Raw genomic sequence first — 24,782 nt, 5'->3', positions numbered from 1 at the left:
TTATCAAGCAAAATATTTCAATAAAAATTGGGTCTAGAACAGAGATTCTCAACCTTCCCTTCCCACTCACATCCCACCTTAAGCAATCCCTTACTAATCACAAAGCACCAATGGCATAGGGATTACTTAAGGTGGGATGTAAGTTTAGGGGAGCAGTTTGAAAACCAACAGGCCCTTCCAGTCCTTTAGTCTGTGGTGCCCAAATTCATCCATGTGACTGATAACCCCATACGTTTTTGGTGGTGGGAGAAAACCAGAGCACCCAGAGGAAACCCATGTGGACCACAATTTCTTTAAATTTGTTTTTGAAGTTTATTGTAAAAGGTATTAACAGTGCAATATAGGTTGGAAGAGACAAAATATATTGAAACGAAGACAATAAAAATAAGGGAGGCTGATGAATACCTCAAATAGATCCATGCAACTTACATCACCTGCTTAAAGGCACTGGTAGCGAGCACCCACAGTTGCTCATCTGTGAATAATCAAATGTTGTTAAGAAGGAATATTTGGGATGGAATCAGGACATAAGAACAAATTCATCAGTCAAATAATTTGATGATAAATGTCTTCTTCAATGCAATGATTAATTCAGCAAAATGCGTGATCAACCATCAGATCCTCATTGGAGACTAAAAGTAATGAAATGCATTTTATATTCTAGGCTTTTGTGGTTAATGTTGGAGATAAGATACTAGATTAATTTTATCAGTTCAGCATGAGCTATTTCCTGGAGTAATAAAAACAATGCTGTCTTGAGTATTGGAAATAGGAATCAAGGTGGCAAGGAGGAACAAAGGAATTTGGAAGAAGGCATCAATGAAGTGACAGCTGTAAGGTAAAAACATCATGAGATAGGACCGGAGAAGGAGTCACCCAGTACTAAGGAGTAACAGGATGCAGGTGTGACCTTGTACGCTCAAGATAAGTGTAGCAATAACAAGATGATGTGCTGCAGACTAACAGAGAAGGGTAGCAACAGCTTATTCATTAGACAATGTAATGGTATGATAATTTACTAAGTATGTATCCTGAGGTATAAAAAAAACACCACTTGCTGATAACGGCAGAATGCGCCTTCTCCAACTAACACTGTTAGTTGCAAGTGTTACAATCCGGCAATAAAGAACAAAGAACCTTGATTTCGACTCAGTCTGGTGTTTGATTCACTCATTCATGAACAAAGCAGACCTAACACAGCACAGGTTAATTCTGACCATATAAAAGCATCAAGGTTCATTTCTAAAGGGATAGAACTGTAAAATACCAAAGTTTTGTCAAACATCTTTATTGGGTAATATTTAAAACATTGTCCATAGTTTTTGCTGTGCTTTTACAATGGTGCAGAAGTGCTAATGTGGCCACAATGGTTATAAAGGATGATATCGAAAGAGTTAAGGTGACCCTTCAAAAAGAGGATGCAGCCAAGAGGTCTCATACCAAAAGAGTTCAGTCAGTGGATTAACAATCAAGTTGCCCAGAAAAATGATCCGGATGCAGGAGGTCAAATTTTAATACAACTAATTTAGTAAAGGAAAACTAGTATGAATAATAATGAATGCAAAACTGTCGGATTGGGAGAAAGAATCAGAATCAGAATTTATTGTCATGAACAATTCATAAAATTCTGCTGCAGACATTCGTATAAACTACTTTTACAACAATAAATAAAAAAATAAACAAAATTGTGCACGAAAAGTCAGACAGTGTCTTTGGTTCATTGATTATTCAGAAATCTGATGGCAGCGGGGAAGAAGCTGGTCGTTGTGCCACTGAGTGCTCGTCTTTAGTCTTCTGAACCTTTTTTCCTGATGGTAGAAAATTGAAGAGGGCATAAACTTGGTGGTTCGGATCTTTAAGGATGGAGGGTGCTTTATTAAGACACCGCCTCATGTAGATGTCTTTGATGGAGTTAATTTTGGTGCGTGTGATGTCACAGGCCGAGTTAACAACCCTCTGGAGAGTTTCTTGTCCTGAGAGTTGGTGCCCCCAAATCAGAGAGTGGTGTAACAGCCATAATGCTTTCCACAGTACACCTGTAGAAGTTCTCAAGAGTTTTTGATGACATACTGAACCTCGTCGAGCAACTCACAAAGTATAGCCACTGGCGAGCCGTCTTCATGATTGCATTGACATGGTGGCTCCTTAGAGACACTGACACCCAGAAATTTGAATTTCTTGACCTTCTCCACTACTGAGCCCTCGACGAGGACAGGGTTATGTTCCCTTGACTTCATCCTGAAGTCCACAACTATCTCCTTGGTTTTGCTAACTTTGAGCAGAAGATTGTTGTCATGACACCACTCAATTAGCCGATCTATCTCCCTCCTGTACGCTTCCTCATTGCTGTTTCTGCCAACAACTGTGGTGTCATCAGCATATTTGTAGACAGCATTGGAATTGTGCCTGGCCACACAGTCATGGATGTATAAGGAGTAGAGCAATGGGGCTAAGCATGCATCGTTGTGGTGCAACTGTGCTTATAATCAGTGAAGAGCTCATAAGACTTGTTTCCTAATCCAAGAAACATCTTCTGATGAAAAAGTCAAGGATCCAGTTTCAGAAGGGGGTGTAAAGGCCCAAAGTTTGAAGCTTCTTGACCAGCGCTGAGGGATTAATGATATTGAAGGCTGAGCTGTAGTCGATAAAGAGCAGGTGAATGAGTTTCTGTTTTCAAGGTGATGCAGAGCTGAGTCAGTGTTATTGCATCTGCTATGGAGTGATTGAGATGATAGGCAATTTTGCAGTGGATCCAGATCTTTGCTTAGGTATGTGTTAATTCTGGCCATGACCAGCCTCTCAAAGCATTTCATCACAGTAGAAGTTAGTGCTGCAGGGCAGTAGTCATTTAGGCAGCTCTCACTACTCTTCATGGGTGATCACAAAAACCCTTTAGGGAAGGATTTGCTTTCAGAATCAGAATTTATTGCCATGAATAAGCCATTAAATTCAGTGTTTTTTTTTACAGCAGCGTCGTAACGCATTTTCAATTTCAGAGCTGCAGCAATATGGGAAGCTCTGGGCTGACCAGCAAAATGCCCCGGCTCTCAATTCAAGAGCAATGAGGAATGGTCATTAATGCTGACCTCCTCAGTGATGCTGATGTCATAATTAAAATAAGCCTCCATTTTTTGAAAGGAGATGAGGGGAGAATGGTGAGGTTCTAAAATGGGCAGCAAAAGAGAGAAAAAAATTATGAAAGAAACAGATAAAATTATATTTAAAAAAAATAATCTGCAGGAGCTACTGCAAGTCAATGAAAAGGGAGAGAGTGACTAAACTACATGCTGGTGCATCGGAGTAAAACACAATTAACAATGAGGAATAGTAGGGACAAAGATGAGAATGGGCAACGTACAAGTTCAAGGCATTAACACCAAAAAAAATTGGAACATACTTTTTAAAATATCTTATTTTGAGAATTTTCAATCAACATGCAGTCAAAATGAAAAATAATTGAAAAGAAAAACATCAATATTAAAAATATTAACAAAATAATAGAAATATCGATCTGCATGTCAATATTGAACAGTGGGTAACAAGAAGAGCCAACATGCGATTCAATCGCATATAATAATACTGCAAAAATACAAATTCCATGTCAATGCTCAATCAAAGGGAGAAAAAGATAATAGAGAGAAAGAACCATGAAATAAGACAAACCCTCCACGCCCGAAACTTCAGTTGTGTATCTCTGCCTTTGCTACATAAAGGACACTGTTTGACCTGCTGAGCTTCATCAGTGGCTTTATCTCCATCCATTGGCTTCGGACAGATCTCTGAGAATGTCCTGGTTTTGTCTGGTAGGCAACAGTGCAATAAATGAAAGAGGTCATCAACCAAGGTAGAGACTATTGAGGCAAAGGCTGACTAACAGAGGTAATGTTTGTTGTAGTTAAATGCCAAGGACTGGCCTCCATCATCTTCCCTCAACTTGTATGATCAGTGATAATTGCATTCTGTAAACACGATTACTTTTAACATGGATCTGTTTTGCAAAAGAAATTCAATCATATCTCCAAAAATTTATTTCTCAGTTGGAGTTTCGATTTCATTTCTATGGGGCAAGTCCTCCTCACCGTTTTGTTTACTGCTCATTTGCTCTTGGATGTCCACTGAAATGGATCCAGAATAATTAATGAAGATCATTCATAGTCATTATGGTAATAAATCAATATAATTGAAAATTGGATTTTTTAAAAGTTGCTGCTGCCAGCATATTCTTAACCAATAGTAAACATTCACCAAATGCAACCTTGGGGAAAAAAAATCACCATTTATGTGTTTCGATCACCTGCTCATCAGTTTCATCATTTAATATTTAATTTCAAGGACAAAAGGATAACTACATTTTAAAGCACTTCATTCGTTTATTATATAATGTGTTTGAGACTCCAATGATATTTGCTGCAAACAATTCAGATTTTAAAACTAAAATATAATGGAATCATATGATGTTTCCTAACATTTTCACTATTGATTACTTCCAGGCCAGGTGGCCAGAAACAGAAACCAATCCCACTTCTGTCCACCATTATTTTGGAACCAAAGACAATGAGCTCTCTCGCCCCTTTTGACTTCAGCTCTCTCTGTCACCCATACTCTGCAGGGCCCTCACAATGGGATACAACAAGCCAGACTGGTTCCTGGGATGGGTGGGTCTGCCATTGGTAGAGATGATGTCTACTCTCCAGGATGAGAGATGAGCCAATGAAATGTAAACAAATATCCCCAGATCCCCAGAGTGCTTGACAGGACAATGTCGGGGAGGATGTTTGCCCTGGCCCAGGAGTCCAGAAGGAAGGGTCACAGTTCAAAAATAAGTTAGAAATCTTCACTCAGAGGGAGCTGGATCTTGCAAATTGTCTCCAGTAAAGGCTTAATCATTGAGTTAATTTAAAAAAGAGACTTTTTGATTTCCTAAAAAAAAATCTGGGAAAAATGCTGGAAAACAGTATTGAAGCAACAAAATATATAGCATTCTGTGAAATGTTTCTGCATAAGATGGAGCAGCAAAATTAATCCATTCTATCTATCGAGTCTGCTCCACCTTTTGATCACGACTGATTAGTTTTTTTCTCTCTCCATTCTCCAGTCTCCTCCCCAAAACCTTAGACACTATTACTAAATTCCTAATTTTTTTGAGCATTCCAGTGATGTTAAATACTGCATTAATCTTGAAGTTGAACAAGAACATATGCAGAGCATCATCATTCAGGTCCCTTGCCATTCAGCGTGGGTGATCACATCTCTCCCTCCATCATGATCTCCGACCCTCCGAATTGTAGTTGTTGCCTCCCCCCCTACCCCCGTTCTCCTTCGGTGAAGGCTCCATCTTTGAGCTGAGACCATAGTCGATGTTGAGTTCATGATTATACAAGGGAAAAAATACTGAAGTGGTTTCCCGTTGCCTTCGTCAGTTGCGGTGTCCGTACTGGATGGGTAGCCCTGGCCATTGATCAGTAAATTCATTTGCCCAGCATTTTTAGTTTTACAACCACAAATTCCAATTTATAGAATCTGCTTGGTAAAAAAAAAATCTATCAATGGCTTCATATGACACTGATTGGGAGGCTAAATAGATATGACACCTTGCCCAGGGGTGACCTGTAGGCTATTGGACAGAAGGAGAACCTTACACCTCCATTTGCTGGAGACAATTGCAGTACTGACGAAGGGCCCAAGTCCAAAACGTTGGTTCCCCTTTACTTCCTATGGATACTAAGTGACCAGGTGAGATTCTCCAACACATTTGTGAATTGCATTGTATTGATATTGACTTTTATTTAAGCTATGTCCATGAATAAACATGGTAGACAAGCACCAAGGGCTCAGGCACAAAATATTGGCTATATAACTTTTCCTCCTGTGGTCCTTGCTGAGTTCCTCCAGCATCTTTGTGTATTTGCTTTGGCACATAGTTGGAATAGTCAATAGTGATGAAGGTTGAGATGAACAGAACACAGAACACTGTGCGCTGACTCTGTGACTTTCCATTTGGATTGGAAACATTCCTGTCCTGGACCCTGGTGCTCAACGAACTCCCGTGCAGCTACCAGATACCAACTGCTCCCAATTAACATTTTCTCATGATGTTGTCATTTTCCCTTGTCCTATTGGGTACTTTTCCATAGCATCCGTTTATTTTATTCATAATTGTGTTGGAACTTGAGGAAGAAAGACTGCTGTTCCCCAAATGCTCCTGCACTGAAACAGATCACCTGACCAGGCTTATGTCCCTATAAAAGTCTGGAAAGACCCTTTCCATTATCTACCTTGCTGTTATCCAACAAATTTTTGCCCCCTTTGTGCCTCTGGCACTTATCATGCCACACTGAATATTGAGTAAATTGAAGTATTGCACTCTGTCAGCCCTGTTGCTTTAACATCATCTGTCTTTCCATCTGTTCTGTGTCTCAGTGGCTACTTACTGTAAAAAGACCTGCTGTTTGGTCCTATCAGAATGATTGCACCTTGCCCATATTGCTTCAGTAAATGAGAAACTTCTCCACACCTCTTCTTTATCTCATCCAAAACATTGAAACTCGGGATCAATGAGCTGCCAGTCTTGTCATATGTTGGTGAGTCAACATCATAGTTGCACGCCACAAAATCATTCAACCCTTCGTCCATACGTGTTCTCCACAAGACCAATGCAAGTCCTCCAATTCTGTCCCTTAGTGTCCATGCCAATGAAACAACAGTTTCAAAGGTGGTTTCTTCCCACAGCCATCAGGCTTCAGAATAAACCCCACATTAAGCACATCAGATGATGTGCCTATGCTGCCCTTGTAGGTCTCTTCACTAAAACTCAACACACTGTCGCATGCTCTCGCTCTTCCAATTTGTCCTGCTGTACTTATTTAATGCTTACAAAAAAAAACATTTATTATTGCAACAGCTAGACAATAAATTAGTCAATTTATACCTCAACAAGCTATCTGTCTCCATGAGTAAATTTCCTGATCAGCCTCACCTCTTTTCACAACCACACTCTTTTTCTGCTCTTGTGCTCATAGAACATTTGTGGATTGCTTTTGATGTACATGATCAGTCAGTGCACACTTTTTATTACCCATGATTTCCATGTTTCCCTTTGAATGTTTCTGTTATCAGCCTTCTTCCCACATCTCTGAGTAACCTTCCATCTGCCATGCACTCTTTCTTTCTTCATTTTTTTTTTCTCTGAACCTTTGGTCAACCATGGAGCTCTGACTTTAATTTCCCTGTCTTGCTCTCTCAAGAGAATGCACCTACAAAGTCGCTGAGGCATTTCGCCTCATAAAGTTCCCCTTGTTCAACTCCCTGCCAAGCTTTGATTCTGATGCATCCAGACAAGGTCTGATCTGACTGGAATTGGCCCTAAATCAATGGACGATTTTATGTTAGAGTGGTCTTTACTTGGTTGTTCTATTCCTGATGATAATACAGGTTTCCCATGGGTAGTGAGACTGCTGAACGATCAAAGGAACACCTCACACTAACCATCCCAGACTCTCATCTGTGAAAAACAATATATATTTATTTGTATGGATAAAATACCTGTCTTGCATGTGTATTGTTTATTTGTACGTATGTGTGTTATATCTGGTTGTGTGTCTGCATATTATGTACCCGAGGATGGGAAAGCACTTTCGCCGGGTTACGCTTGTACAGTCAGATGACAATAAACTTGACTGGACATGACAAGACTCTCAATTTCAACTGACGTGACATTACAAAACTATCAATGCCGGGAGCTCTGAATCTCAAACCGTTCATGCAGGTCTGCGCTCACACCAGGCTCATTCTTAGCCACCACAATGTGGAATGCAGAAATTTAGCCATCTCATTTATCAAAATCTATCCATGACTTTTACAAGGTCATTGGTCAACCATGCAAAAGAATTGATGTGTATCTGGCAGTGGGAGGTTGTAAGAGAGAAGAAATACAGATAATTATTTCAAGAGATATAGGGATTCCAGAAGCCTTTTAAAAATTACTTGGTTAATTATTTTGTTCCTGCCTCCTAAACCCTTTGTCAATTATTTCACCTGGGTGCTGGTCTTTAAATTGCTGAATTGAGAAAACATGAAGGTGAACTGACAATCATCTGATGTGTCATATATAGTATCTCTCAAACCATGACATTTCAACAGTCCAAATTTCTAATATTTATTCTCAGTGTTTACATCATGTCATCAAGGCCCAGAAAGGAAATGAGGAATTGAAGTCCAAACTGAGCAGAGTAGCATGTATTATCATAGACCTTTAAAACGTGTGATGTACCTTGGGATTCATGAACAGTTATTCAATTTCTCCTGATATAACCACAGAAACAGTGGGTTGTTGAACGTAACAGAGACAGAGTTAAAAACAAAAATAAATGGCAACTTATTTCACAATTATCTTGTGTAGGGGCGATATGGGCCAAACCCTGCCAATCTCCTGGACACATGGATCAATTCTACCACCAAGCTGCTCTGCTTAAGTTGCCACTGGTGGACTTGCAATGTGTTTTGAATACATTTGCATTTCTGGGGCGGTAACTGACCCAGTGACAGGAGAGTTAGTAGTATTGATTGGTAAGAAAGGCCAGATTATGAGAAAATCTGGCCTCTTTATGGAGAAACTATGGGGTGGCCTGGTTGGCATACCGATTAGCGCAACACCTTTACAGTGCCAGCAATTGGGACCTGGGCTCAAATCCCACACAGTCTCTAGGGAGTTTTTATGTTCTCTCCTGCTTGGGTTTTCCCCAGGGGTAAAAGGATTGGGTTTCTTCCCACTGTTTGAAACATACTTTGGCCTGGAGCAGGTGTTAATTGTGGGTAAATTGGATGGCATGGACTCATGGGAGAAAATGGTCTGTTACTGTGCTGTATGTATAATAATAAACAGGGAAATGGGACTGAGGGGAGTTTACAAAGGCAGTGTAAAATAATTTGTAAAATAGGAAAATAAATAAGAGCACATCAATAAATGAAATGCAAAAAGCAAGGAAATCGTTAGTGTTCCACCCATTTAGGGGTTTATGTGCTGCCATTCTATGATTGCAATAGTGGGATTAATAGCTGAAACCTTAGAAACAATGGTTAATAAAGAATTTGATTTTGTATATTGAGCATTTCCAGGTGGCCAAGCACTGTTATAAGATCTAAAGACTCAAGTTTGAGAAACTGAGTGGAAATCATTGTCGACATATTTTAAGTAAAGAACAAATGGATATTGAATGGGATAAGTTACGACGATTAACATCCTCACTATTTCTAACAATAGGGATGCTTGTGTCAAATTTGGGATAACATCAGAAACACCCATCTCAAGTAACAGAATGTCGCATCCCATATTTATAAGCAGTTCTCTGCAATTTTTCCTTGTTCTGCAGATTAAATTCTACAATCCTTTTATCGTGTGAAGAATGTTTAAGATTTTATCCACAGCTGCTTTTAAATCACATGTTAACATTATGTAAGGTACATTAACTGGAACATTACTTGCTCCTTGGTAGCAAGTACTACCATGACTAGATAACAAAAGACCTCTCACATGTCGGGTGTTTGCTCCTCAGTATTCAGCTGAAAGCTCTAGTCACTGACTTGGATGTTACTGACCTATCTGGAGCCAAGCCAAGAACAAACACAAATCAGTCACCAAAAATGGAAAAATTCTATTTGTTGATTTCCAATACAAAACCAAAACATTTTGGAGACACACAACAGGTCACTTTAAATTTGTTGATAACACCAGAGCAGTGGGCTGGACAAAAAAATATAATGAGACGGAAGACGGGATAAAAATTGCATCTCATGGCATGGTTCCAAGATAACCACCTCTCTCTCAATGTCAATGTGATAAAGGAGATCATCATTAACATCAGGAGAGGGGTAAGTGACCACATCAATGACACTGAAGAGGAAATTGTAGTTTCAAGTTCTTAGGAATAAAATTAATATATTTTATTCTACCAAAAATATATTTTATTCATCATAAATTATTTACAAAAGGAAAACTATTAAGGTCTCTTCCCACTCTTCATTTGGTATCCATACATTTCCATCACTGAACATTGCTACGTTCATTTCTATTTACACCATTGCCACCACTGTAGTGCCTTGTCATTACTCCCTCCCTCTGCAGTTTGAGGGGCTTCCATTTGGTCTCAGCTCCTCAGTACCCGGTAATGGAAGGACTCTGGACTGTGGTCCTTCCCTACAACCCCCTCATGTTAGCTGCGCAAAGCCTCAATGCAACCTTCAGCACATACTCCTGCAGCCTGGAATGTGCCAGTCTACAGCATTCCTGCAACAACTTCTCCGTGTGGTTTCGGGCAGATCAAAATGATAGTGTTCCAGCAGTTCTGGATGTCTGACTGTGTGTGACCCGGGGAACAGCCCGTTGATCAGATGCTGCTGCAGGGGATGAACTAAGGAAAGGACCCTTACATCCTTCTCTACACAATCTGAGTGAACTTGCATTCTGCAAAGAGGTGGGTAATGACCTCCACTCCACCGCAGTCATCTTGGGGAGAACATGCATTGTGGGTGAGGTTCCAGTTGTATGGGACTGGGAGAACTCCTCTTACCAACACCCAGGCCAAATCCTAATGCTTGCCTGTGAGTACTGGCAACAAAATATTCTGACAAATGACCTGGATGATCTGCTCTGGGAACCACCCCATCGTGTCCATCAAGTTCTCATCTCTCAGTGCCTAGAGGACATTCGGTGCTGAACACTGTCTGATGGCCTTGTGTCAAAGGTGTTTGTCTGGAAAAAAATTTCCATGAAGTGTAGGTGGAGTGCCAAAGTACAGCTGACTGATATTGTAGAGTAAAGGGGCGAGGCTCATCCTTGGCAACACTTGGGACAGGTAGAATCTCAGTACATAATAGCACTTGCCGCCTTCTTATTTTGGTTCCACGCACTGCCCGAAGCATTAGCACAAAAAGTAGTTATCAAGATGAGGGCCACATTGGGTACCCCCGTGCTCCTGTTGTCTGGAGACTTGCACATAGAGACCCTTCAAACCCTTTCCATCTTGGATCTCCATATGAACCGGAAGTCTGCTCTTGTGTTTGTCAGGGCAGAGGTGCAGACAATGGGCTTCACATATACCACATACAAAGAGCACCTCATACCTAATGACCAGGTTCTTCCGTTATTTAGAGCGACCATTGTACCCACAGACCCAATTTCTAATGGACCTTTGTGATCAAATCTGAACAATTTTTTGCACACCTTGGCCTCTCTAAACCAGGTAGTGAAGGGGATCATGTACCAGTGATGGAAAAGCATTGGCTTACTCTTCTGATTAACCCTGGCACCAGATGGAGACTGAAATTGGTCACAGATGCTGATCATACTGCAAATTGATTAAGTGTCCGAACAGAAGGCGGTGACATCGTCTATGTAAGGGAGCCCTTGACCTGAGTGCCTCCACTGCCTGGCAATGACACTACTCTTTGTTCTTCTTGATGCATTCAGCAAAGGGCTCAAGGCAGCACACATCCAAGACTGGAGAATGTGGGCAGCCCTGCCTGACTCCAGACTTGATGGGGAAGCTATTTTCCACCCATCAATTTGGACTAAACTATGGATACTGTATAGAGCAGTTTTATCCAATTTCAGATTCCCTCCCAAAACCCCATTTTGAGGTGAACTCTATCATGTACATGAGCAATATCTGGTCAAAAACCTTCTTCTTGTCTAAGCTGACCAGGCAGGTATCCACACCTCCCCACTGCCCCCCCCCCCACCCCCATCCTACATGTAAGCAATGGTATTTCAGAGCAGTGCAAGGCTGTCAGATTTTCCTGCCAGGAACTGTCCAGGTTTGGACTGGGTGTATCATTTGCCTTAGGGCAGGCTTTGCTCAATTGGTGATGACTTTGGACAGGATTTATAGTCAATGTTTAACAATGCTATGGGTTTCCAATTCTTGATATCCTCCTCCTTCACATTCTGTTTGAAGATGAGGGTGATGATACCCTTCCTCATGGAGTCTGACATGCTGCCTGCCAGGAGAATAATGTTATATCCTTCCAGCAGGTCTGGGCCACTCAGTCCCATAGAGCTGTGTGTAAGCCATCATTTCCAAGAGTTTTACTCAAACCAATACAAGGATGGAGTCTGTCAGCTTCCCCAGGGAAATTAGCCGGTTGACACTCTGTCACTTGCTGTCATCATTGGTAACCAATGTTTTGGGCTTGACCCCTTCCTCAAGGTATGAGCAAAACCAGACAAGTACCTGAATAAAGAGGTTGGGGTCAAAGGGCAAGGGGAGGAGGACAGACTGACATGCAAAAGGTGATATTTGGTATGGATAGGTCAGGAGCAAAATTATGTTAATTAATCGGGGGAGGGGTTTGCTCTGTGAATGCAGAGTTGGAGGAAAGGAGACATATGGAAAGGGTAAGAGAGAGAGAGCTCGAGGAATGGGGAATGGAGAATGGAGAAATAATGGAAGGGGGTTGACTAATGGAATCTAGAGAAGTCATTGTTAATGCCAACTGGTTGGTGGGTGCCCACACAGAATATGAGGTGCTGTTCCTCCAAGTTGCCGGTGGTCTCAGTCTGGCAGTGCACAAGACCATGGACAGACATGTCAGCATTGGAATGGGGCAGGGAATTGGAATGGGTTGCCACTGGAAGAGCCCTGCTATTGTAGTCGACAGAGCGAAGGTTCTCAAAGAAGTGATCTCTCAGTTTGCGACCCGCCTCTCTAATGTGGAGGAGACCACAACCGACCTTTCTTTTCATTGAAACTCCATTCTCTGTTATTTGTGCTCAGCTGTATGGATGTTAGACATAACCTGCTCCCACTGCATTAAATATAATGTTGCAAATTAAGTTAAACTTAACTTGGGTTAAATCAGGAGACTAAGCGTTTTTAGCATTTCGGATTTTTGTAGTGTGCAATTCTATATTCTGGATGTGTTGAAATCTGTTATGTTGATACCCCAGTTACTTTGACTTCTCAAAGGTTTGGCCTGCTTTCTCCATTAAAGTTCAATGTCCAGTTTGGACATTTATGTTGAGAGATTAATTCAATAAAAACATTTTTTTCATTGTTTTTTTTTCCTCCAAAAAGCTAAAAAAAAAATGGGTGACCAAACTACAAATGAGGATCAAATTCCATTACAATAGAGAATAATATTTCTGAGTAAACAACTCTAATCCGGTTATTTTCTCCCGTCCAAACAGATCAGAACAGTTGTCAACGTACATGTTGCTCCCAGACATTTATTTTCCTCAAAAATACAGGAAATAATAAATGTTATGTGCAGTCTGGATGGAATGTAGCCAAACCATATTTTAATCCTGACCGCCAAACACTGTATAAAATATCAATGTGTCCCTTTCATTATTTCAACTCACCAAGGCATTGATTATGAGACTGTCATTCGGAGATAACTTTATTAATTTTGCCTTTGCTGACAATATCCACTTAGAAAAAAGCCGCAAAACTCCAAATTTCATGACATGTCCACGACAATAAATTCTGTGTCTGTTTCTGAATAGACATTCAATTAGAACACATAAAGCAGAGACATTCATTCGATCATTTTAAACTCCACTACTGAATTCATTATCTGTACTAACTCATTTTATTCATGATCACCAATATGGGTGTAACTAAAGATACATTGGAAAAGTACATCACTATCCAGACACGTTATTTTTTCGTGACTTTAGGATCTTATCTCACCTTTATAAAGAAAGCAAGATATTTTTTAGAATGCTGATGTCTGCCTGTCCCGCATCGGACTTGTCAGCCACAAACGAGCCTGCAGCTGACGTGGACATTTACCCCCTCCATAAATCTTCGTCCGCGAAGCCAAGCCAAAGAAAGAAAGATGTCATATCAGGAGCCCATAACAGTTCGAGCTTTTATGTTCCAGAAAGGCTTTGGAAATAATTACAGTTCTTTGCTATTCGTGGTTTTATGAATTTTATGTATAATGAAAGATGAGTTATATTGTCATGCGCACATCGCAACTGCACTGAAATTATTTTTGCTTGATGCAGTTACACAGATGCATAAAATACACTGAATATAAGAAAAATTAATGTACCAGAGGGATAAAGGCAGTAAGTACAAAATAAACATTCATAGTTCCAATTAGTGAAAAAAAATGATGTTTGAACAATGCAGATTGATCTTTGAACTTGGTGCAGTGTTCTCATTGCAGACCCTGAAGCAAACAAACCTGTCCCCTGCCCTACCTGGAAAACTCAGACCGCATTTCCATGCTGCTAACCCCCGCATAAAGAGCACTGGTGAGATGAGTCAAACTAGTTTGGAGGGAGAGCAGAATTTGGCTGGGGGAAGCCATCGCAGTACTGCAGGATTGTTTCAGATTGGAACAGATTCAGGAAGGCAGCTACATTCAAAAACCACATCAGCATCAACTAGCTAACAAGCACAACCACCAGCTGCATAAACAGGCATATAGAGGATGTTATGGTGACTGAACACTCCACAGCCATGGCGACCCAGAAAGAATGGCAAGATGCGAAGATCCATGTACTACTCCGAGCTCGGGACAGGTGATAAGATGGCACTCACAAACAGCAAGGGCCAAACTCTCTTAAGCAATCAGGAAGGCAAAGCAGGGGAACTCAGAGAAAATCACTGACAACTGTGCAACACTGGTGATACGAGAAGAATGACTACCACCCTGTCGCATTCACGTCCATCGTCATGAAGTGCTTCGAGAAGCTCGGCGTGGGGCACATCAAGCTCCTGCTGCCCCTATCATTGGACCCCCTGCAGTTTGCCTACAGATCCAAATGCCCTATGGACGCTCCCATCGCCACCACCCTCCATCTAGCCCTCACCCACCTGGAAAACAAGGGCTCGAATGTTCGAATACTGTTTATTGATTTCAGTTCGACAAATCATAAGGAAGTTGAGCCTGCTGGGTCCAAACACCTGACTCTGCAATTGGATTCTCGACTTCCTGTCGGGGAGACCTCAGGCAGTCCAGATCGGTAAAAGCACTTCCAAAACCATCACACTGAGCATGCCCCCCTTCCCCCAGGGCTGTGAGCTTAGACCACTGCTGTTCACTCTGATGACCCATGACTGTGAACTTAAACACAGATTGAACCATAAGTTCACTGACAACATGACCGTGTTGGTCCTGATCAGTAAGAATGATGAGTCAGCGCACAGAGTAGAGGTGCGATCGCTAATGGATTGAGTATCAAGTTCCTTGGAGTCCACCTGGCAGAGAATCTCATCTGGTCCCTTAACACCAGCTCCATAGCCAAGAAAGCCCAGGAGTGGCTCTACTTCTTGTAAAGGTTGAGGAAAGTTCACCTCCCACCCTCCACCCTTACTACATTCTAAAAAGGATGTACCAAGAGCATTCTGCACATCACCGTCTGGTTTGGAAGCTGTACCACCTCGGACTGCAAGACCCTGTAGAGGATGGTGAAGTCTCCGGAAAATGCCATTGGGGAACCCCTTTCTACCATAAAGGACATCTACAACACACCATGCAGGCGAAAGGCAATAAATATTGTGAAGGACTCCACACATCCCTCATGTAAAGGGTTCACCCTTCTCCCACCTGGTAGGAGGTTCCATAGTACTCGGGCCTTTACATCCAGATTGGGCAACAGTTTATCCCCCAAGCGATCAGTATCCTGATTTTCCAGAACAGTTGTGGAAAGCATTCCATGGACTTTTACTGAATACGTCTTAATATTCTAATGTGATGAAGTTCTAACTTATATTTATGTAAATATGCTCCATGGTCCTGGAGAAACACTTTACTGTGTGAGCATGGTATGATCAATAAATAAAGGTGACTTGACTTGACTTGAGTTGATGTGACAAGGCACTAAAATCATTAAGGACCACATGTCAACTTTGCGGGCAAGTGATAATGCCACCTCCCTTCTTGACAGGCTGAACACCTTCTAAGTATGTTAGATCCAGAAACAACACGATGGCAAAGAGAGCACCATGTTCCCCCCACCTCCCCGAGGAACAGGCACACTGTACAGCTATGGTTCAGGTGAGGCGAATCCTATCTTGGATGGTCCCACACAAAGCAGCAGGACCAGATAATGTAATTGATCGGGTGCTGAGAGACTGTGCGGACTGGCTGATTGACATTCTAATAGGCATTTTCAATATGTCTCTCCAGCAGTCTGTTGTCCCAGCAGGATTCATGACAGCACCATCACCCAAGAGAGTGATGGTAGCTGGACTAACTGACTACAACCCTGCGGCACTGACCTCCAGGATCATGAAGTACTTTGAGTGACTGATAATGGAGTGCATCAAAGTGCACCAACCAACCACCACCAACCTATCCACAGACAATGCAAAAGCCTTGGCCCTCTACTCCATCCTGATCAACCTAGAAAACGATGTCTTACTCTATACACCAAGATCCTGTTCTTTGGCCGGTTTGTTGTTTAACCCAATCATTACTCAAAGGCTGGTCTCTGTACTCCTCTTTGAAAATGGATCCTGGACTTTGATATAGGATGACAGACAGCTGTGGTTATACGCTCACCAGCCTACTGCAGGGACCAATCTCTGTACATGCAGGAAGACCACTTAAGGGGTTGTCTCCACCTGGCCGGCTGTCAATTGGCTGACTTGAATATAAACCTGAGCCGGTCCCCTTTTGAACCAGTCACACGGGGAGACACCAAGGCATGAACTGGAGTTCAGACTTTTACTGGAATAAAGCCTGTTGCACAGTCTTTTCTAAGTTTGTGTTTGCTTGATGCTATCTCAGCAATGACAACAGCATACAGGATGGAGAGTGAAAACTTGGCTGAATGGTGCTCCCACAACAACCTTGCCTCACTGACACCATATCTGAGGAGCTGATTGTTGACTTCAGGAAAGGAAAGCCAGAGGTTTTTACAATTCATTGATCATTGGGGGATCAGAGGTGGAGAGGGTGATCAAGCCCTTAAGTTCTTGGGAGTCACTATTTTGGAGGATCTTTTCAGGATGCAACACACCAATGGCATCATGAAGAAAGCACGTCAGCGCCTCTACTTCCTCAGGAGTTTGCAAAGGTTTGATAAGACACCAGAAACCCTGGCAAATTTCTACAGATAAGTAGTGGAAACTGTGCTGACTGGTATGGGAACACCATTACCCCTGAGTGTAAAGCCCTGCAAAAGGTAGTGGACACAGCCCAGGACATCACAGGTAAAACTCTCCCCAATATCAAGTACATCTACAGAGAATGCTGCCGTCAGAGGGCAGCAGCAATCATCAAAGTCCCTCACCACACAGCATATGCTCTGTTCTCGCTGCTGCCATCAGGAAAAATGTATAGGGGGTTTCAAGACTTGCACCACCAGATTCAGGAACAGTTGCTACCCCTCCACCATCAGACTCCTCAATGACAAACTTAATCAGAGAATCTTTTAAGGACCCTTACTTGTGCACTTTATTGATTTTCTTTTTGTTGTCTTTGTATTTCACAGTCAGTTTGTTTACATTCATTATCTGTTTACAGCTCTTTTAGTTGTTTACATGTTTACGCTGTGTGCATTGTAATTTTGAACTACCAATTGGTGGCAATTCTGCCACATCTGCAGGAAAAAGCAATCTCAGGTTGTATGTGATGTCATGTAAGTACTCTGACAATAAGTCTGAAATCTGATTGAAAGACAACAGTCTGTCCAGTTGGAAGCAAAGCCACATCACATTGACACACCTCAGGGCTGCGTGCTCAGCCCACTACTGTTCATGCTGTTAACTCATCTGTACTTGCAGGTTCAGCTCCAACAGAATCATAAACTTTGAGGATGGCACAATGGTAGTTGACCTCATCTGAGCTTACAGAGAGGAAGTTGAAAGGCTTGCATAGTGGTGCCAGCTAATTCTCAAAGAGGACAGGACAAAGGAGGTTATGGACTTTGGGAAGATGAAGGACCACTCCCCACTACATAGCATTGTCATCGAGAGTGGGGAGCACAAATTTCCTGGCCTTCCATCCTGGACCCACAATGCCTCCTCAGTATCGGAAAGGTTCAGTAACGCCTGCACTTCTAAAGGAGGTTGAAAAGGGCAAGGCTACTGCCCGTCATCCTGCAAATGTCCCTTGAGAGCACAAAGGGAGTGTCCCGTTTGGCTGCATCACAGTGTGGTAGGGTAGCTGCAAAGCTTCAGGTCAGAGGTCAGCATGGAAGGTTATGAAAATGGCTAAGATCATCACTGGGGTCTCCCTTCCCTCTATCGACATTAACTACAGGGAGCGGTGCTTAAAGTGGGCTCAAATAATCATTGAGGAACCTTACTATCTTGTCCATTGTAGCTCTGAGACACCACTTTTAAGAAAGAGGTAGAAGAGCTTAAAAACCAGGACTTCCATGCTGGAGAGCAGCTTCTTCCCACAGGCGGTGAGACTGCTGAACAATCCCAGATATCATGTGTATTTATTTACATTTCCATGGCACTTACAATGGCAGAACAGTTCCAGCAGCCCTGGGAGATTATGCGTAAGGAAGATGGCCATTTTTCCCATTGATCCCACATTTATCTAGTGTTGAGTGAGGTGCCGGAGCAGACCCAGAGTGGCCAGGTGCAGTGCCAGAGTGGTGCTCTGGGGCACTCAAGTGAGTCCCGGCGGCTCTGCACCCCTGGAGATTTATTGCAAGACTCGGACTGTTGCGACCACCCTCCCCCACCCCTGCTAGTGGCACCCAGGGCATTTGCCCTTGTTGTCACACTCTAGATACAGAAAGGTTTAAGATTTGGAATGCCATTGCATACAGTTCCTGGAGGTGGTTGACTACAGGCTTCTATGCTGTGCTGTTCAACTGCCATATAGTTGACACGTTTTTGAAATCATGGATCATTTACACTCCATAATTTCATAACATATCTTCTTGCTTAATACAAATCTCAATTTAAGAATAATAATTTAAAAAACTTATTTGCTTTTCGTATTTGCTTCATCTCTTCAAAGTGAGTGAATCTAGTCAGTAAGAACTGGATTGCAATTAGTCCTAACAGCCTTGAGCATTCCACTTTGCAGGCTCATAAACAATGCTGATTGCAAAGCAACCCTCAACTTCTTACATCCTGGGAAGCCCTGCAAATCCAGATCAGAATCAAAATTTATTGTCGTGAATATGTCACAAAATTCATTGTTTGGCAGCAGCATTACTGGTGAAAATATTGCTATAAATTACGTTTTTAAAATAAATAATTTAGTGCAAAAGAAGAACAAGTAAGGTCGTGTCTGTGGGTCATTTTCCATCCAGAACTCTGATTGCAGAGGGGAAGAAGCTGGTTTGAACCATTGAGCCTCCTGATGGTAGCAGTGTGAAGAGGGTATGGGTTTCTTCAGACCCCGCCTGTAGTAGCAGATGGAGTGAAAACTGATGTCTGTGATGACACTGGCTGAGTTCACAACTCTCTGGAGATTTTTCCCATCCTGTGCGTTGACACCTCAGAATGCTCTTCATGGTAGAAATTTGCAAGAGTTTTTGGTGGCATACCAATTCTCCTCAAATTCTTCTCCAAGTCCAACCGCTGACAAGCCTTCTTCATGAGTGCATCAACATGGAGGCCCCAGGACAGATCTGAGATGGCGACTCCCCGAAGTTCTTAAACCTTTCCACTGCTGATTCCTCGATGAGGATTTGTTCACATTCTCCTAAGTTTCCCCTCCTGAATCAATGCCTTAAATTTGTTAGCATTACATGCAAGGTAGGTTGTTATGACACCACTTAACTAGCTGATCTTTCTCACTCCTGTACACTTTGATTGTAAAGCTGGCAAATGTAACTCTTTGCACTTTCCATTTGTTTCCTCATCAGTAAATGTTGGGCTTGTTTCAACAGCTTCTGGAACAAGTTTATTTTTCACATCCCAACAAAGAGGTAAAAAAAATGTCATTTCTGACTCTCATGCAATGTTGCAATTTGCTGTAGAATGAGGACATTTAAAGTGCCAGACAGACACTAAGAAGTGCCTTTTCCACAGATTCTGGATGACAAGGATAACTCTGGAATGTGCATTTCTCTCCAAGAATATTAGGCAAGTAACATTCCTCACCAGCTATTACTATGCTTGATTATCAAAGTCACATTCTTCCACAGCTATTATACCTTGACTTCAATCTGATTTCTCTAGGTGCATCACAAGATGGAGGTTGGACAATTCATCATTAGACCAGAGATCTACCATCATTAATTGTTGAGAAGCAGAACTGTGGCACTTCATACCTTGAAGCCTGAAACGTTGGTTATGCATCTTTATCTTTGCTATATAAAGTACAATGTTTGACCTTCTGAGTTTCTCCAGCACCACGTTTTTACTTCCACCATGGCATCTGAAGACTTTTGTGTTTTACTACTACTTCTGCCATCCTTGTGTTTTCTGATATTGTTTTCACTGGCAGACAATCATCCCATCGGCAAACACCCAGCCAACTTGTCAGCTCTATTCAACAAAAGACTGACCTTGAGGATGCAGCCATAGTATCCTCCATGGACAGGACAGTGAGCTGCTATCTTCCAGTGCCCATGACATGGGTTTGGCTCTGACTTTGGGTGCTGTCTGCATCAAGTTCATATGCTCTGCCTGCTTCCTCTGGGTGCTCCAAATTCCACCAAAAGATGTAGCGGTTGGAGATCTAATATCACACTGTAAATTGCCTTTGTGTGCAGACAAGTGGGAGAGCCTGGGAGATTGGGTGAGGTTCATAAGAATGGGCGGAGAATAAAACTGGAGTCAATCCAAGATTATTGGCAAGGGTAGTGTGATTTAGTCGGCCAACGGGTTGGTTTCTGTATCTCTACATGGGAATACCTCAGCAGCACGATCTGCAACATGCCAGGAATCTGTCAGGGGCACCACATGCTAGTAAAAACAAGGAGTGTGAAACTCAAAAGCCTGCAAATGTTGTGATTGTCGACAAAACACAAGAAATGCTGAAGGAATTCAACCGGCTTCGCAGAATCCTGTGTTTTTCGCCCACACCTTGAGGAAGGCCTCAGGCCTGAAACATCGGTAATATGTCTTTACCGCTGCAAGACTGCCTGTGTTCCTCCAGCATTTCTGTGTTTCGATGCTTAAAATAAAACCTCCCATTCCTTCAATTCATTTGAACGTTTTCTTCCACCTGTCCAATAATGTAGGAAAGTTCAGAAAATGACAGCAAAAGGCACATCAGGACACAAATGCAATGCAAAACCATCTGAGGTCTTGTACAGGATATAAAGATGACAAGAATGCACACATTCAAGGCAGCATTCCATTTGTCCATATCTCAGCATGCACTAAGAACCAGATGTTGATCTAGAAAGGGCCGATTACTATGCTGTATCTCTAAATTAACAAAATTGATTAAAATATTTTATATGATAATTTAAAAATTATTAATTAATTAAATTAATTGAAAATTAGTAATTAACTATAATGTTTAATATTCATATAATTATAAAAATTATAACAATAATAATGTTGATAATCTTATTTTTTTAGAATAGTAGTTGTCTTCAAAGACAATTATATTGCTTGTCTGTTCCTCACATCTTCAGGAGCGGATGTTGCAGATGGGTCTGGTTGGGAGTCCATTTTAGCTGCTGAAGAGAATTGGTGAAACTTGATAAATTGAATAAACCCCTAAAAGAAGGTATTACAATGATAAACTACATGCATTTGCTTTTAAATTGAAACAAGACTCAGTGGAATTGAAGGACACCCACACAAGTGGCAAGCTGTTAGCAACTTGCAGGCGAGGAACCCACACAGGCGGCAGGCTGCTGGCAACTTGCAGGTGAGGAACCCACACAGGAGGCGGGCTACTGGTGACTTGAGGCCAAAGAGCCCCTGCCAGGCTGCGGGCTGCTGGAGACTGGCTCATGGGGACCAGGTATTGGAACCAGAATTTGAGAGGGTGCTGTCGGCAAGAAGAGCCCCCCTGGGTGCCGAAAGTTTTTGCAACGTGTCAGATTGCCAATGGGTTAAACTCAACCGGAGACTTGTGTGGCTAGCAAATTGGCAGGAGTGCGGGAGTTGAATCCACGGACACTCAGTGACTCTGAAGGGGCTCTCTTTCTCCTCTTATTAGGGGTGCTGGGCCACTAATGGTGAATCTTTGCCTTATGACAGACTGAAGGCAATTTCATGTAATATTACATTTCTGTTTTATTACATGAAAATACAAATTGTCTGATCTGATCTGGATCAAGGTGACAATGAATGATAGTTAGCCATAATATACCTTCAGCAGTGTAAGAAACCATTTAAAATTGCCCAGAATTACCAAAGATCTACCTATGCACAAGGATACCCTGTCTGTTTGAATTATCTCACAAAGAAGGAGGTAAATAAATGCACATCGGCTCCACAATGCCAGTCTGAAAACAAAGCAGAACAGATGCACCTTTGAGGCAAGTAAGACATGTCATTCTAAGTATAGAGAGGTGTTTAGGAGATAAATTGCGAAAGGTTTGTTAGAGCAGGTTAAACACAAACACCTTAAAACACAAAATTATTGCAGGAGTGCTCAGGGACTCTTGATGGACGGTTATTTGCAAAAAGGACAACAAATTGAACAACAGGCAGTAGCAGCTCTGTCTGGAAAAGTCTGGAAGGTCATGTGAACTTTGCAGGCAGAGAACAGAGAGAAAAAAAAAAACAGGCTCTGCTCTCAGAGTTGGAGGGGGGGGGAGGGAGAGAGAGGAGAGACACAGACATCGTTTCCAGAGAGACAAGCTGGCAAGCTTTGGAAGACAGCCTGGTGAAAAGAGAGGACTTGCTGTCTGGAGTTTCCCTTGGGATAGGAGGAACAGAAAGGAACTCTGTGGTGACCTGAAACAAGAAAAACTCTCTCTCTGAGAACCAACAAGAACCCTTCTGAGTGGTAACCATTTACCTCTTAAGTGCCAAAGCCTGGTGAACTTTATTAATGTTAACTTCTGTGCACAGTACAAGAATTGCCTGCAACCAATGAGATTGGACTGTGAACCAAAGAACTTTGCTGAACTTACACACACATTACACACATGTGAGCTCAGCATTAGTGGGGGAGGGGTGGGGTGGTAAAGTAGGTTAAGTCAGTCAATAGAGATAAGTTAAAGTTTGATTCTATTTTCATGTTCAAAGATAATTAAAAGTAATTTTTGTTTAAGTAACCCTTTGTTGTGGTGCATATCTATTGCTGCTGGGTTTTGGGGTCCTCTCGACTAGTAACAGCCACAATAATTAGGAAAGGCAAACTGGCTTTTATGTTCAGAAACTGCTGGCGAAGGTGAACAAAGCTACACCCATAAAAGCCTCAGAATATAATTGCTGCATCTAACCTTCTAACCTTTCGTGACCAACCATCACATTCACAATTTTATTGAGGTTTGCTGAATACCTAATTAACTTTGAAGCTCCAGTCTATAAGAATCACATGCATTGTTGACCTGATTTTGAACAAACATTTTCCTGATGGCAGAATGCAGTCTGGACACCTTGATGAAGGGCTGAGGTCTGAGTTACCCTTTACTTCCTCTTGAAGCTGCGGACCCAGCAACTTTGTGTATTGCACTACAATCAGCTCCTGTCAACTTTCCTGTTCAACACCCAGGAACAGTAACAGGTTGAATAGCAGAATGGCATGAAGCAAGTGCTGGGAAATTACCAGCAATTTGAGGACAGGGAGAAGGGGAGACAGGGACAATGTGGGAAAGCATCACCTCTTCTCCGGGACATAGAAGCAGCGAGTATCGTGAATTGATACGCCTTGGCTCCACACCATCCATTCAAATCCCTGATTCTGTTTGACCTTCTACTCATTTCTATCCAACTTAGTTATAACCCAGAAGTTATTGTCCTTGTGATTTTATGTGCCAATTTTAGACCCTTGCTTTTTTAAAAATTCAATCACTACATAATTTGAATTTAGGATTTCAGCTCAGAAACTCTGAGCTGGAAGACTTTCAGCAGCTAACACTTGCAATGGATGTGATTTCTGGAGAACTTTCTCATCTCCAGCAGCTCCTACATACCATCTCAGCCATATTTATTAGCTTGGCTTTTGTTATTCAATCAGCATTTTATGGATATTAGTCTTGTTTTTCATTTTGCTTAAATTGCCAATTAGTGATTTATAGCTTTGTACTAATTTAATTGAAATCCCAAAGAGGACTAAATATTTTCCAAAGCTCAACAGTTAACCATCTCCTTGCTTCCCCTTTCATTCCATTCCCTCTTTTCTGCCTTCCACCTCATCCTTAAATTCACCTCATTTGTTTTCCAAACACCTTCTCCATATGCCTGTGCTTCGGATCACAGTGACTCCCATTTTACTACAGATCTGACATCGAGCTTTCTATTTAGCACCTCAAGAATCTGTTTCTCCAAATTTCAGCCACTGTTCCCAAATCGAGCAAGATCTATAGAAACTAAGTCAAGTCTATTGTCATCTGATTGTACAGCGTTCTCCGGTCCTCGATACAAAACACAGACACACAGAAAACACATGTACAGGCAAAAATACATTTGCGGGTGTATATTGATGTATACATAAAAATAAATAAACACTGTTTCTTGAATATGAGAATCTTGGATGGTTAGTATGAACAGTCCCTTTGGTCGTTCAGCATTCTCACTGCCCATGGGAAAAAGCTACTCCTCAGCCTGGTGGTGCTGGCTCTGATACTCCTGGATCTCTTCCACAATGGGAACAGCTGAAAGATGCTGTCTGCAGGGTGGAATAATTTTGGGTGCCCTCTTCAGACAATAATCCTGATAGATCATGGTGATGAGACAAGGGAGACTTCAGTGATCCTCTCTGCCATTTTTAAGGTCCTG

General features: G+C 41.9%; 1 protein-coding gene across 1 annotated transcript in view; it reads right to left on the bottom strand.

The window, feature by feature from the left end:
• Positions 1–21,523, bottom strand: part of LOC138738963 (limbic system-associated membrane protein-like) — a 1,544,776-nt gene extending 1,523,253 nt beyond the window's left edge. Inside the window, exon 1 of the mRNA XM_069890213.1 lies at positions 21,510–21,523. The gene's annotated coding sequence lies outside the window, so the exon portion shown is untranslated. The remainder of the gene's footprint in view (positions 1–21,509) is intronic.
• Between the last annotated feature and the right edge of the window lie 3,259 nt (positions 21,524–24,782).

This window comes from Narcine bancroftii, chromosome 7 (assembly GCF_036971445.1).
Source record: "Narcine bancroftii isolate sNarBan1 chromosome 7, sNarBan1.hap1, whole genome shotgun sequence".
NCBI lineage: Eukaryota > Metazoa > Chordata > Chondrichthyes > Torpediniformes > Narcinidae > Narcine > Narcine bancroftii.
This window is presented reverse-complemented; position numbering and strand designations above follow the sequence as displayed.